This window comes from Lissotriton vulgaris, chromosome 1_1 (assembly GCF_964263255.1).
Source record: "Lissotriton vulgaris chromosome 1_1, aLisVul1.2, whole genome shotgun sequence".
NCBI lineage: Eukaryota > Metazoa > Chordata > Amphibia > Caudata > Salamandridae > Lissotriton > Lissotriton vulgaris.
The window spans coordinates 148,781,714-148,797,180 of NC_141685.1; the positions used below are offsets into that span (position 1 = coordinate 148,781,714).

Here is a 15,467-nt window from a genome sequence, read left to right on the forward strand (position 1 = left end):
AACATTTCAATGTTCCAAGCTTTGTCTCGTGAAGGATTTATTTATGCTGACCCTCCGCATCATCCCTTCAGATAAGTTATAGATAAAAAGCGCCAACACATTGATGCTTTGTTACTTCCATTGCTTGGCATTCAAACTCTGCATCAGTTTGACCTTGAATTGCAGTTGCTCAGAGAGCATGGTTTGTATAAATATAAGAGTCTGGTTGATTTATGAAGTGTGGGCAGAATTATGTTCAAGGACTTTAACATATCTTTGCCAACCAGATTGTTTTGATTTGCAAGTTTCATGGTCTGTAAATGGAAAGATGGGGGTTATGAAGAAGTGGACTGTGTTGTTGGGGTTTGTTCTCTGAGACTGTGGGTGCACTCCATATTCACAGAGACCTTTTCCAGCAAGGGATCATGGTTCTTGGTGAACCAAAAAAGTATTTATTCATACCCATATTTGCTTCACAATGGCCTCCAGAGAACAAGAGATTCTTTTGTGTTGTAAGTTCAGGATGGTTATTTGTAAAATGTGATGAAGTGTGATAGTCGTCTGATGCAAAACTATTTCTTTACTTCCTTTCAAGGTATTCTGGGATGACGAGGCAGTGCAGCGTGGCTGCCACCCTTGGAGGAACAAAATATAATATAACTGTCAGGTAAGGATTCCTATAACTCTTAAATTTCCTTTTCCCCTGTTTCTTCTTTCTCTATTCCCTTTCTTGATTTCAGTCTTTTTTTTTTGTCTCTTCAGCTTCAACATTTGACTCCCTCTGTACACTATTCTTGTTGTTATCAAATTTCTGATAATAATATGATGGAGCCACATTCCTCCTGGAAATGTGGGGGGTGTAGTGCAGGTCCGATTCCTTTTTAGGTCGGTTTTGCCCAGCAGTTCCTTAACTATTGGCACATTTGTCTCCTCCTCTACACCAAGTGATACTCTCCCCCCTCTGACTGTTCTTTCGGCGTCTTTTCTCTCATGATCTAACTTCCATCTCTTTATGTCCTCCTAAACTATCCTTTTCTGTCTTATCTACTACAAGCAAAAGACACAGTATATGTGTGTGAAGACACATGCACACAGGGCTTGCTTTAGGGTGATGCAACCGGTGGAGCTGCACCTAGTGCTGACCTTGGGGGCACTGTCTTTAGAATCAACCTATGGTTTTACAAGCATCTGCTGCACAGTTTCCTGCGCAGGAACATGTGGTGAGAGTGGAAGATAGCCTTTTATCTCTTTCTTCTGTTTTGTGTTTTTCTTTTCTAGACCCTTGTTTGTTTCCTTTACTGTTGTGCTGTTTTTTTCTCTTTTTCAGGTGTTGCAGTGCCTGGGTCCTGTCGGAGGAGTGTGATGAGTTCTGGGAACCAAGTAAGTCCTTATCATCCGCACAATTTGAAATAGTGAATTCCACTGAGCTAACTGGACACAGCGTCAGTCTACAGTGGCATTTAAAGCAGTGATTACAACAAAGCGAATTCCTTTGTTCAATAAAATGTCCCTTCCTAGATCACTGGAAAAAGGAATAGATTAACAGTCTAGGTGGGCAGGAGATAATTCATTAAAAGTATTAGAAATATCTCATTGTGATGCAAGCTTTTGCCACAGAAATTGTAAATTGATAGTGTTGGCTGCTGCTGAGAATCTGTGTCACAATATATGTGCAACTTGTGTTTCTTTCTTAAATAGTAATTACGTTTTCTCTCACATCCATGAGCTCCAGTGATCCGAAGCTCCCGATTTACAGTGTCCCCGAGCTGTTTCACCACTATCAGAAATGATACTCAACTGATTTCCTGGCTTGTTTTTGTCAGTATATTCTTTGTGCAAAGTATAAGGTCATAAATATTTTTTCTTTGTGTTCATTTACAATTTCTGACTCCGTTTCTACAGGTGACTGAAGCATGAACAGAAAAAAGAAGGTTTAAATTTAGAGAAACACAAGGAAAGTTAAAACATTCTTGAGCTCTTGAGAAGAAACACATTCTATGTACCAGGAATGGTGAGGATGTTGGAGCGGAAGAAACTTTTGAATGTGAAAGTTGTCAAATCCCTAAAGGAAAATGACCATAAATGTTTACCAAGTGTCAGTAACTGAGATTGAGGAGAACATTGGCCACAATTGATGCCCACGCAGTGCGCATGGGAAAACTCAGTGTTGTAAATTCTGTTTGATGGTTTATGAGAAATACTTTGGAGACGTAAACCCTCCACAACAGATCAGCATCCGTAGACGTGTTGTGATGTGACAGAACCGTCAAAAAGACTAATATCCTCGGTTTACAAGAGCAAGCTTTTGTCTCTGTCTCCTGAAGATGAGAGGAGAGAAAAGGTTGTTTAAAAGAAAGTCATTGTAAATGCGCTTTCTCAGATGTCAATTCACCAAAGATGCTGGCTTACCATTTCCAATATAGGAAGATTTTCCCCCACCAACTCTGTCTCTTGAGGTTGATCCGAGGGGTTTCAAAGGGTCCTGTAACTCCAAAGTGTCAGAGCCTGCTCCACGGGATCCGATCGATGAACAAAGGGGTCCACCTCCTGACGTTACCAACCCCCTGAATATGTACACAGGGGGTTCGAACCATCAGGCGAGGGATAAATAATGAAAAGAGACCGGGGACGGGTAGGGGTCAGCAGGGACAAGGGATCTGAAATGACAGAACAAAAGCTTTATAACACCTGCCAATATTCTGACTATTCACAATAGCACTCAATAGACCGCTGAATACCTTAGGAGGCTGTACACAGTCCGCCAACAAGTCTAAAGGATTAACAGTCCAGCTTCCTGAAAGGAAAGACAATTGTTAACACACATATCCTACACAAGTACATGCTCTAGAAAACGCACACCCTTTGAGAATACACACCATCTTATGTGGAATATGAACCTCATGTAATTGATCCCTCCCTGGTCTAGGAACTTGTTCCTCTAAATGATTCTTTGAGATAAGCACAAGTTCATAGTTCGAATAAATCTTAAACGAGTTTGCAGTAAATACCACACTTCATCACTCCATTAAGCAAGGTTCTGTCCCCAAGAAGCGCTTTGAATATTCCTTTAGTTCTATATGGTTTTATCCGTTGGTGCACACAACAGAACACAAAGTCTTTATCCTATATAACGGCAACGTGTGGTTGTGACCGCCACTACGTTCCGCTATTTAAAGAAACCAAAAGTACAACTCTCTAGCCGGCAGTAGGTAGCAAAGCACACCACTCTACTCCGGACGATACATAACACAATGAATATTCAAGCCGGCAGCATGTAGTGAACTCACCACTATGCTCCGGGCAAATCGGAACAAGATAAGCCCAAGCTCTGGAAAACTTCCACGGTAGCTTGCAGCGGCCGCCGCTAAGCTCCGGGAAACCAAAAACCCCGAGGAGCCGGGTTTTAAAATCGACACGCACCCAAACGGTGCGCTCCTTCGAGAAACGAAGGTGACAGTATCTATGTTGCCGGTTGGCGCCCGAGGCCAGGGCTCCTTCCCGGGTCAGAGAAACAATACCTTTAGGCTGAAGCGGAGCGGGGATCAGAGCTCCCGCTTCCCCACGGCAGCAGCAGCTCGAAGAACGCCGGTCCTCCCACCAATGCAAGAAACACAAACAAAGGACTAAGAATTACGTGCAACGAGTATCCTGCAAAACCACCCTTATACTTCCTCCCTACAAGGATCATGGGAGATGTAGTTCCTGATGTTTAGGTAGGCGCTGAATGCAGGAACCTGACACAAAGTGGATCATGTACCTGTCTTAGTCACTGAGCTAAAAAAAGCATATACTGACAGAAAGTATAAAAGGGGCCAGTGTTACGCTGTTGATAATTCATAACCCACCCTGGCAAGCCCTAAGCATCTGTCATTACTTGTATGAAAAAACATACCTAACAGTCAAACACTAAAGCCCAAAGACCTTATCAGTGCTTTTAAAACTCCTAAATCAAATGTGATAAACTAGAATCACTAAATGAGACTAATTAAACTTGAGAGGATTCACCCGGGCATAACTTGGAGAACATGAATCCATGAGAGGCCTCTTAATCAATACAAGGGGCTCCTCAGTGAAAGTTAATAAGACAAGTTAGATCGGTGCCTTTAAAGGTAGGAAAATGATCTCCAGGTAAAAACTATCATTAGTTAAAATACATATGTTAAGAAGAGCATCTGAAATGTATTTTAGAAGTTAATGCTGAGTTGTAACATAAACAAGTACACAATCAGAAATCAAATTTAGTCTTAAGATGGCATGTACCCAGGAACAAACCCAACTTGGAGAAACAAACAACTCTAATAAGAGCAATGAATGTGAGAACAGCTTTAGTCATCAATCCCACCTCACTAAACATGAGAAAACTATTGTTGGACGAAAACCCTATCAGTGTCCCGAATGCCAGAAAGTCTTCAATCACAAATCCAGCCTTACGGTTCATGAAAGAATCCACACTGAGCTTAAACCGTATCAGTGCTCTGAATGCTGTAAAAGCTTCAGTACCAAATCCAATCTCACTTCACATGAAAGAAACCACACTGGGCATAAACCGTGCTCCACATGTCAAAAAAGCTTCAGTTTTAGTTGCAGTCTGATTCACCATCAGGGAATTCACACTGGCCAAAAACCTTATCAGTGCTCTGAATGCTGTAAAAGCTTCAGTCATAAATCCAGCCTTACTGCACATGAAAGGACCCACACTGGACAAAAACCTTACCAGTGCTCTGAGTGCCGGAAAGGATTCAGTCAGAGATCCAGTTTAATTGAACATGAGAGAACTCACACTGGGCAAAAACCTTATCAGTGCTCTGAATGCTGTAGAAGCTTCAGTCATAAATCCAGCCTTACTGCACATGAAAGGACCCACACTGGACAAAAACCTTATCAGTGCTCTGAATGCTGTAAAAGCTTCAGTTATAAATCCAGCCTTACTGCACATGAAAGAACCCACACTGGGCAGAAACCGTATCAGTGTTCTGAATGCCAAAAAGGTTTCTATCACAAATCCGGTTTAACTCAACATGAGAGAATCCATACTGGGCTCAAACCCTATCAGTGCTCTAAATGCCAGAAAAGCTTCAGTCGGAAAAATTTTCTCACTCACCATGAGAGAACTCACACTGGGCAAAAACCGTATCAGTGCTCTGAATGCTGTAAAAGCTTCAGTCAAAAATCCAGTCTTACTGCACATGAAAGGACCCACACTGGACAAAAACCTTATCAGTGCTCTGAATGCTGTAAAAGCTTCAGTCAGAAACACAACCTTACTGTACATGAAACAACCCACACTGGGCATAAACGGTATCAGTGTTCTGAATGCCAAAAAGGTTTCTATCACAAATTCGGTTTAACTCTACATGAGAGAATCCATACTGGGCTCAAAAAGTATCAGTGCTCTGAATGTCAGAAAAGCTTCAGTCTGAAAAAGACTCTCACTAGACATGAGAGAACTCACACTGGGGAAAAACCTTATCAGTGCTCAAAATGCCAAAAAAGCTTTGGTCAGAAATCCAACCTTACTGTGCATGAAAGGACCCACACTGGGCATAAACCATATCAGTGCCCTGAATGCCACAAAAGCTTCAGATTGAAATCAACTCTCACTAGACATGAGAGAACTCACACTGGGGAAAAACTTTCTTAGCTCTTTGAATGCTGGAAAAGTTTCATTCGGAAATCTGGTCCCACTCAACCTGTGAGAACTTACCTGGAAAAATCCTTGTAATTGTTCTAAATGCCAGGAAAGGGTCTGCTGGAGATTCAGTTTCATTCAACAAGAGAGAACCCACAATGTGAAAGAAAATGACCCGTGCTTTTAATCTGAATCATGCGGACATTTGTTTTTTTTACTGCATCTTTTTTATATAAAGCGATTAGCGCCAGGAACAGTATGTGTTTTTAATCAAACTTCTGTACATTTTAAATATTTATTCCATCCCCCTCTGGATATTCTGCATATGTGTATTTTGTTTTTTCTCTGATCGATAGTATATTTATATGTATATTATGTTTGCCTCTAAGAAATTGTATGAATTGTCTGTATTATTTGTGCTTTTATGGACATGTTTTTTAAATGTTCCGAATAAAGCTTTATGAAATGAAATGACCCGTGCTCTCAATGTGACAAAAACTTCAGCTGTAAATGTAACTTTCCACATAAGACAGACAATGTGGGAGAATAAAAGGTGCTCACTGTCGACCCTGAGGAGGAGCTTTCAGCATTGCAAAACATTTACATGAAGCAGCCACAAAGACATCAATCCATTGATTGTCCAACAAACTGTCTACTGAGAACAGCGCACAGCGAGGGATGGAAATGCTTGAATTAACCTCATTCTTTTGTAACTATTTGTGGCCTCATTCCATTCAGTGTGTTTTGTTCCCTGGGTGTTTATAAGCAGTGGCTCTGACCCACAAAGGCCATTCGATCCTGAACTTTGAGCCCACGCTGCTAGGATCTGGAATGCAAGCAACTTCAAACTGTTTCCAGTGTTAACGAGCCTCACCAGGGGGCTGCAGCAGAAGTCCCGTTGTCGTAGGTCTCTATGGGACCAATATCTGTTCATGTCTGTACCACGTAGGGCTGATCATTGAGAAAAACTAAAGGTGATGGGTGGACTGGTAGTTAATCTTGGCAACATCCCGCCACATCATTTTCTATTCTCCGTGACACTAAAGACAAGGCCAACCATGTGCAAACCATTCGTGGCCCCACCCTAAATAGTCCTAATGATTTCTGTTCCAATGGGACATGGCCTCGTATTACAAAGATCCACATGAGTGGCCTCTTTCCATCTTCTTTTTGTTTCAAATAGAACCTGCTATCCCTTTAACCATGCCTCAGGCCTGCCACGTTCCATGCTTTGGCTCTTATCATCAACCTTGAACCATCTCCATAACTTGGCAGCTGTTGTAATTGCTTGAAGTTTCACACATTTTGATGGCCGTGGATTCAGGTTCAACTTGCTAGCCCAACTCTACTCTGTGGGAATTTTGCACTTCAAGCCACTTCTGTGCAGCTTGTCACCTTCTGAGACTGATTCAGCCAAAAACCTTGCTTCAAATTCCAGTGTTAATCATCACCAGAGACTAAACGTATCTTTGTCCTCTCGAGCATGGCTACCAAAGTGAGCTACAATTTTGTAGGTGACTTCCTGATTGATTCAGTAGATCTGCTTTTTTTTTATTCATTTACCTTTTTGTTTGGTTTTGACAGTGGTTTTGCTAATTAGTAATGCTTAAATCACAGCCCTCCTTTAGATTTTGCTTCTGAATAATTATTAAATATTCTTTTTGATCTAAACTTGGTTTGAGTCTTAAAATTCCTTCTCTATTTTTAATAAACTGTATTGAAATTTGTGACTTCCACTGTTTTTCTTTACCTTCGAGCGCCCCTTAGGTCATACTGCTCAAGCCAAGTTACCAAGCTAAGAACACTTGAGTAGAAGACACATTTACCTTTGCTGACCAAAGTTTGGGAAAATCAAAGCAGGCTGACTCCAGAAAGCACACTAAGGTTACTCTCTTAGGTGGTATCTGCACCAACTGTAGATGCAAAAAGTAAAGATTATGAGTGAAGCTGTTGGTATCTGTGCCCCAAGAATTTGAGACTGCCACCCTCTCTCAAATCGTTGAAAGAGCTAAAGAAGCACCCTTCAGACATTCATTTCTCAGCAACTTAGACTTCCCGCTCCTGTCATACAACACTCACACTGTTACCTGAATCACAATCCCTCTGCAATGTACAAACCTTTACATAAACAAGTTGTGTTGCACTTTGTGAACAGGCTTTCACCCCCCTTTGTATGTAAATGAGTTTCTGTGATCAGACACCCCAGGCTCCCATTTCTTCTAGTGCGGATGATAATGTGAGAACTGTAACGAGATAACAAACAAGGGCTGTATTGAGAAATAATCATATTCCAAGTCACACAGTAGTTTGCAGTTCTTTATTAGTCTTTTAAATGTCCATTCCTCTATCCCGTTCCAAGGTAGAGTCAAGTTTGCGAAGCGCGACTCTCTTGTGGCCCGCTCCCCAGATTAAGTCCATAAGAACAGAAACAGAGTCCAATTTCCTGAAGAAGCGCCGGGGCGGCAAAACTAGAGAGGTCGAGAAGCAGTATAAATGTATTAACAGCATTTTACTGCCACTCTACCCAGGGGTTGATAGTGGCAGGGAGCCCCAAAACGACAGGGAGCTGCAAACATTCAACATCATCTAAGTTGCCCTGTATAAGTTCTTCATTGGTGTGGTAAGTTCACCTCTAAGTACCTGAAGATGTCAGGGTGCCACCTCAGTGCTAATTGGGGCAGCACTTCCTGGTCTAAGTTGTGAGTTTGCGCATGGGATATAAGCTGGATTTGGTCCAATTTAGCCTCAGTCCGGAAGCCCTATCAAAATAGTCTAGAACATCCATCACCTGCGGTAGATACCCATGCACGTTCCTGAGGTACACAAATGCATCAACAGCATATAGTGATATGTCCTCTCAATTTGGCTCACTCGGTATACTGATTGCTGGGTCCTGTGAGTGAAACAGGACAGCGAACAGATCCATGGTTAGGGCAAAAGTAATTGACAGCGGGTATTTTTGCTGCATGCTTCAAAAGAAACTGAGATCTCTGCCTGTCCGGATGCAGGCCAGCGGGTTAGTGTAGAGGAGATTTATCCAGTGTAATATTTCTGGCCCTAGTTTCATGCACATCAGCACTTTCGTTAAGTAAAACTACCCCAGGGTGTCGAAGGCCTTCTCTATATCTAGTGAGAGTGCTGTGTATGGAGGCAATTAATGAGGATTCTCTTCCATCAGCCGGAGAGGCGCCATAGGTTAAGACATATTTTTCTCCCAGGTACGAAATCATTCTGGTCTCGGTGCCAATGTAGAGAGGCAGGGGAGCAACCTGTTTGAAAGGACCTTCCTGCAAATCTTGTGGTTGGTGTACAGTGGCCAGTAGGAGCGTAGCTCCAGGGGGTCCCTGTTGGGCTTAGGCAGTACCCATATCATAGACTCCCATAGGGATCCCGGCAATGTGCCCTCCTGCCGGGCCTGTTGGTTCATTTCGAGTAGCTTTGGAGAGAGGGTTGCTCTGTAGGTGAAGTAAAAGTCTACCGGGAACCCGTCCATCCTAGGAGTTTTGTTGCACGCGATCTAGTCAATCATGAAGCCAAATTCCTCAGTGGTCAGGGTTTTGTCTGGTGTATGTCCCTGAAGGGGGTTAAGTCTGGGGATCGACAGTCTATTCAAATACTCATCTAATTGGGGTGCTTGCACTCCCAACAAAGCCTGGTATACAGACGTTTGGTACTACAGGAAAGCCTGGTTTATATCTGCTTGGACATTCAATATCTCTCCCACCGGGGATCTGCTGGCCTTTCTGGGGTCTTTGGGGGACAACAACCTTAGTAGCCATGCTAGTATCTGATAGTGTAGTGTTCCTAGTCTGACCACCGCCTCTCTTTACTCCTGTCAGAGTGGGTTGATTGTGTTTTAGTTTCATGCAGCTACCCCAGATATATTTCCGTTGTTCATATTGTTTGTTTAAGAGAGGTTCTGGGCTCGCAAGGCATGTTTTACACCGTGCTACATCTTGATGCACAGGCCTTATGTGAGACCCTTAAAGGTATCCCACTCTATCACTGTCGTAGAGGCAGTTCTTTCCTTTGCCTCAAAGATAGCGATATGTGTACTTACAGAATCACAGAAGACTCTGTCCTGTAGGGCCGGGGCATACAGCCTCATAATAGGTAGTGGTGCATGTTGTCTGCCCCACTGAATCATCATTTTGAGGTGGTTATGGAACTAAAGTGTGTGGCCTAGACATTCAGATCACAAGACCAAGGAAGCCACAGAGGGATTGCATGCTGCACAGAGGTTATGGTGGGAAACGGTGTCAAAGGCGGCCAAGAGGTTTAGGAGGATGAGGGCAGCAGTCTTGCCTCAGTTGAATAGGGTGTGGATGTCGTCTGTAGTGGTGAGGAGAGTGGTCTTGGTGCTGTGGTTGCTTCTGAAGCCTGATTGGGTGAGTTCATTTTCATAAACTCTGAGAGTTGGGTGTTGATGGCTTTCTCGATGACTTAGGCTGGGAAGGGGAGCAGAGAGTTGTGTATGTAGTTCTTGAAGTCCGTCTGGTCGGCAGAGGATTTATTCAGCAGGGGGGTTGATTTTTGCATGTTTCCAGTCTTCAGGGAAGGTGGGGGACTCAATGGAGCAGTTGATGGGGTAGCAGAGCTTGTGTGCAATGGGGGTGCAGGCACTGTTGAAGATGTGGTGAGGGCATGGATCCGAGGGGCCTCTGGAGTGGATGCTCTTCCTGATCCTGAGGGTGTCTTTAGAGGTGATGGTAGTCCAGGTGGTCAAACTCTGCTGGGGGCTAGAGCCATTGGGTGCGGTGGTTGCAGGTGAGTTTTGGACTTGGTAGGGTTGTGCATACAAGGATTGCGCCTGATTGCAGCCTTGTTTATACACCTGCATATATACACTGTTTTAGCACCATGGTAGAGCTGTACCTACTACATACTATTTTGATGCTTGTAATCACATTCGCTCTGTGTTTGGCTATTCTCTATCACCAATTTGCCTGGGATTGATAATCAGGGCATGGCTGAAGGCCACCTCTCGACACTACTTCCGGAGCCTGTCTCCGACTGTTTGTTACTGCAAACTGGGGTGACTTCCGGGGCGATAGCTCCATTGTGAAGCTCGTCCTGTATTGGGGGCATGGTGTGTCTAGTCTGAGCCTTACTACTCCATCCTCCATCATCGCTTCTCTGATAACCCTACCTCACTCTAGCCCTCCCCTCTACTCCAGCCTCCATCATCGCTCCTCTGATAACCCTACCTCACTCTAGCCCTCCCCTCTACTCCATCCTCCATCATCGCTTCTCTGATAACCCTACCTCACTCTAGCCCTCCCCTCTACTCCATCCTTCATCATCGCTCCTCTGATAACCCTACCTCACTCTAGCCCTCCCCTCTACTCCATCCTCCATCATCGGTCCTCTGATAACCCTACCTCACTCTAGCCCTCCCCTCTACTCCATCCTCCATCATCGCTTCTCTGATAACCCTACCTCACTCTAGCCCTCCCCTCTACTCCATCCTCCATCATCGCTCCTCTGATAACCCTACCTCACTCTAGCCCTCCCCTCTACTCCATCCTCCATCTTCGCTCCTCTGATAACCCTACCTCACTCTAGCCCTCCCCTCTACTCCATCCTCCATCATCGCTCCTCTGATAACCCTGCCTCACTCTAGCCCTCCCCTCTACTCCATCATCGCTCCTCTGATAACCGTGCCTCACTCTAGCCCTCCCCTCTACTCCATCCTCCATCATCGCTTCTCTGATAACCCTGCCTCACTCTAGCCCTCCCCTCTACTCCATCCCTCCTCTGATAACCCTACTTCACTCTAGCCCTCCCCTCTACTCCATCCTCCATCATCGCTTCTCTGATAACCCTACCTCACTCTAGCCCTCCCCTCTACTCCATCCTCCATCATCGCTTCTCTGATAACCCTACCTCACTCTAGCCCTCCCCTCTACTCCATCCTCCATCAACGCTCCTCTGATAACCCTACCTCACTCTAGCCCTCCCCTCTACTCCATCCTCAATCATCGCTCCTCTGATAACCCTACCTCACTCTAGCCCTCCCCTCTACTCCATCCTCCATCATCGCTTCTCTGATAACCCTGCCTCACTCTAGCCCTCCCCTCTACTCGATCCTCCATCACCGCTTCTCTGATATTCCTACCTCACTCTAGCCCTCCCCTCTACTCCATCCTCCATCATCGCTCCTCTGATAACCCTGCCTCACTCTAGCCCTCCCCTCTACTCCATCCTCCATCATCGCTTCTCTGATAACCATGCCTCACTCTAGCCCTCCCCTCTACTCCATCCTCCATCATCGCTTCTCTGATAACCCTGCCTCACTCTAGCCCTCCCCTCTACTCCATCCCTCCTCTGATAACCCTACTTCACTCTAGCCCTCCCCTGAACTCCATCCTCCATCATCGCTTCTCTGATAACCCTACCTCACTCTAGCCCTCCCCTCTACTCCATCCTCCATCATCGCTTCTCTGATAACCCTACCTCACTCTAGCCCTCCCCTCTACTCCATCCTCCATCATCGCTCCTCTGATAACCCTACCTCACTCTAGCCCTCCCCTCTACTCCATCCTCAATCATCGCTCCTCTGATAACCCTACCTCACTCTAGCCCTCCCCTCTACTCCATCCTCCATCATCGCTTCTCTGATAACCCTGCCTCACTCTAGCCCTCCCCTCTACTCCTTCTGGCCCTTTTGAGTCCGAAGCACCCCTACAACCTCTTTACTTTCCTTCTTTGCTTTTATCTACATCTCTCAAGCCCCTCTGCCTTCTTCTTCCTCTACCACTTTTCTACTTTTTCTACTGCTCCAAAAGTCCGACTTCATTTTCACTCCTGCGCTCCTCTTCACCCTCCTCCCACCTCCTCCTTTACCATCTCCTCAGCCCAACGGTCTTTGCCAACTGCTACCACCACTCTTTCCTTCCTCTTGACAAAGTTCCCCTTCCTTCTTTCCTGTCTGCCTCTTCCCCTGCCCTACCATAGTCACTTTGCCCATCGCCGCATCTGCTCCCATTCCTTTCTTCAACCTTAACTCTTCCCACTGCCTGCTCTGGTTTCTACCCCTTCACTTGTGATTCCTCACCTCATTCCTCTGCTTTCCCCTACTCACTTTGCCTCTGTTCCTTCCTCGACTACCTACATTCACCTTACCTTTGTAGCCACCTGCCCCTTTTCGTCCCTCCTCCACTTTCACTGCTTGCTGTGCCTCTGCCACTTTCAGTTCCTGTTCCTTCCTGCACACAACTTAGCTCTTTCATCATCTGCTTTCTTCACCACATCTCTCCTCGCCTCACCCCTTCTCTCTCCCCTTTCCCTGAACTCCCTGCCTTTCTAATCATATCTTAGCTCTCTATGCACATTGCTGATCAGTGGCTTCTGAAAAAAACACGTAGTGATAGATTCCTTACCTTAGAATTACCCCCAGGCGTCAGACCGGATCTGAAAAGGTTTTCGTCAGCATGACCGCTGTGCATCAGTAGGCGTCGTCGTGCGGCCGGGCGTGCGTCGTTGGCGTCGGCGCTGGGATGACGTTGCTAGAGTTAATTTGACGCGCCCACACGTGCTGACATCAGTTCTTTCTTTTTATGCGTCAGCAAGCGCAGATCCAGGAAGAGCGAGTACCCCCAGTCATTTTTTGACTGAGTTTTTCACGGTCTTTTACCTCATCTATTCAAGTCGATCGAATCCTGGTGTCGTAGGGATGCCCTATTTCAAGAACTGTGGGGACTGTCATCGCATGTCGATGACGGACCCCCACCGCATGTGTCTCTACTGCCTGGGGCCCGACCACGACCCCAATCTTGCCCCGACTGCCGGGCCATGTCGCCGAAGATTTGCGGGAGCGGTCCCGAAAGTTGCTTGAAGTCTGGCAGCCGGTCCCGTGGGAGGTGAGGGATGGGTCGCAGAGCCGTCATCACCATTCTTCTAGATCTAAGTCTTTGCACTCGGGGTCAGGTAAGTCGAAGCATTCCAAAAAGTCGAAGAAGCATCGGCGCTCTTCGACTTCCCCTCGCCTGACGCGGCTGAGGGTGCGAGCGGTGCCTCCCCTGCTGCTCCGGCGGAGCCTGAGACGTCACTGACAGTCTACCCCCCCTTTCCGGGTGCGACGCCTGCTCGGCTGCAAGACTTTCTTGCTGCCATGGCCCTACTCTTTGGGCCATCTGGCCCCACCGGTGCTCCAGTGGGCCCCGCAGGCCCGATGAGGTGTCCTGCTTTACCATCTGTGGCGGCTCCAGCCCCTGTGTCGCCAGCTGCTCCGGCCCGACGCTGCAAGCCCCCCATGGATATGGAATTGGACCCCGATCAACGCCGGTTGACCTGGTGACACCGCCACCAGCGCTGATCTCCACGGCACCGCTTCTGATGTCGCCTGCTTGGGATGACGTCATCCCCAGGTTCAGCCCTGACCCGGTCCGTTACCCTATTGGCCAATACCGACGCCGATGGACCCTTTTGTGCTCTATGTCCTTCCTCCTTATTTTGAGCCTGTTCGACTTCGGAGGAAGGGGAGGACTGGGAGGGGTCTGAGGACCCTCTAGCACAAGACTCTGCTTATGATGCGGCCTGCCGCCAGTGGTGTGTCACTTCAGGTGCCAACAGTGTGTGGCATGTATATTGACAAAAGACTCTAAAGAAGTGATGATTAATGGACAACGACATACCCGGAGAGCATTCAGTAATTGTAACACAAAGAATGTTGTTTATTGTGTCACCTGTCCATGTAATATACACTATATCGGTCAAACTACACAGCCGATAAAAAATCGCATTTTACAACACAAATTTCGAATAAAGTGCAAAATCATTGGAGCTCCACTGGTAGAGCACTATTTGAGTCATGGCCATAGTGAGATTAAAATCAGTTGGACAGTACTGATTAAAGTTCAAAACAACACTGAGGAAATTATACAGACTAAGCTAAACAGATTAGAGGCTAGACTGATCGAGAAATATCATACAGCGACCACAGGACTTAATGTCAGAGGCGAAATTTGGGCTTTGAGAAAATATTATTTGTTTCCAAATCCATATTGAAAACCAGAGAGAGATATGCTCTTTTACACCATGTGTTTGTCTCGATATGAAGTGGTTTTCATTTTTTCATCTTAGACTTTCCAATCAGTATTGACAACCAGAGAGAGATATACATTATTATATCATGTGCCCGTTTAGACATAAAGTTGTTAACCTTTTTTCATCTTACACTGATGAGGTTATAGGGAAATAAAGTATGTTCAATTACTAAGAGGGATCTGTTTGAAGTCCAGGTGACGATTTATGTATTTTTCTGTCGTATACAACTTTATATGTCTCTTCCTCCGAGGTATCCTTTGTACGGTGTACCACTCTATGTAATTCATGGAGTCTAATTGACATTATTGATATTGTGCGGGACAACAGGGAGAGGTCATAATGAGGGTGTAGCAATATAGATACCTTTCATAGATAATATAAATCCTTTTACTTGGTGATGGTTCTTTTTGAATTTTTATTTTTAGCAAGCACATGCATTCTTCTTTTTTTCTTGTTTTAATATTTCAAACAACCGACCCCCCTTTCTCTCTTTTTTTTTGCCCTCTAGTTGTGTGGCACTATATATTTGTCAGCGACTGTGACAGCGTAACCAGCATATAATGTAAGCTGGAGAATGTAGAGAAGGTTCGAGTAGTCTGTCTTTACTGTCCACTGCCGGTGAGAGTTCTTTTTCGTTCTTAGTCTGATACGTGGCGTTCCGAAATCAAAGAGATAGGGATCGGGCGAAAGAAAGGTCGACTAAGAGGTAAGCTCCCCTTAGCTTGTAGATAGTTTTCTTATATATTCTAAACCTGAACTACCTTTACACATGGAATACTCACGCAGGCTTTTGATTTTGTAGACCGACTGT

At 45.4% G+C, this 15,467-nt stretch overlaps 1 long non-coding RNA gene and 1 pseudogene across 1 annotated transcript; both read left to right on the plus strand.

Annotated features, from left to right (window-relative positions):
• The first annotated feature begins 583 nt into the window (after positions 1–583).
• On the plus strand, positions 584–3,237 carry LOC147737876 (uncharacterized). The gene is made up of 3 exons (XR_015303734.1): positions 584–646; positions 1,307–1,359; positions 1,882–3,237. It is a non-coding gene; the product is annotated as an uncharacterized LOC147737876 (long non-coding RNA).
• A 550-nt stretch (positions 3,238–3,787) lies between these two features.
• LOC147737877 (uncharacterized) overlaps positions 3,788–15,467 on the plus strand; it is a 32,484-nt pseudogene continuing 20,804 nt past the window's right edge.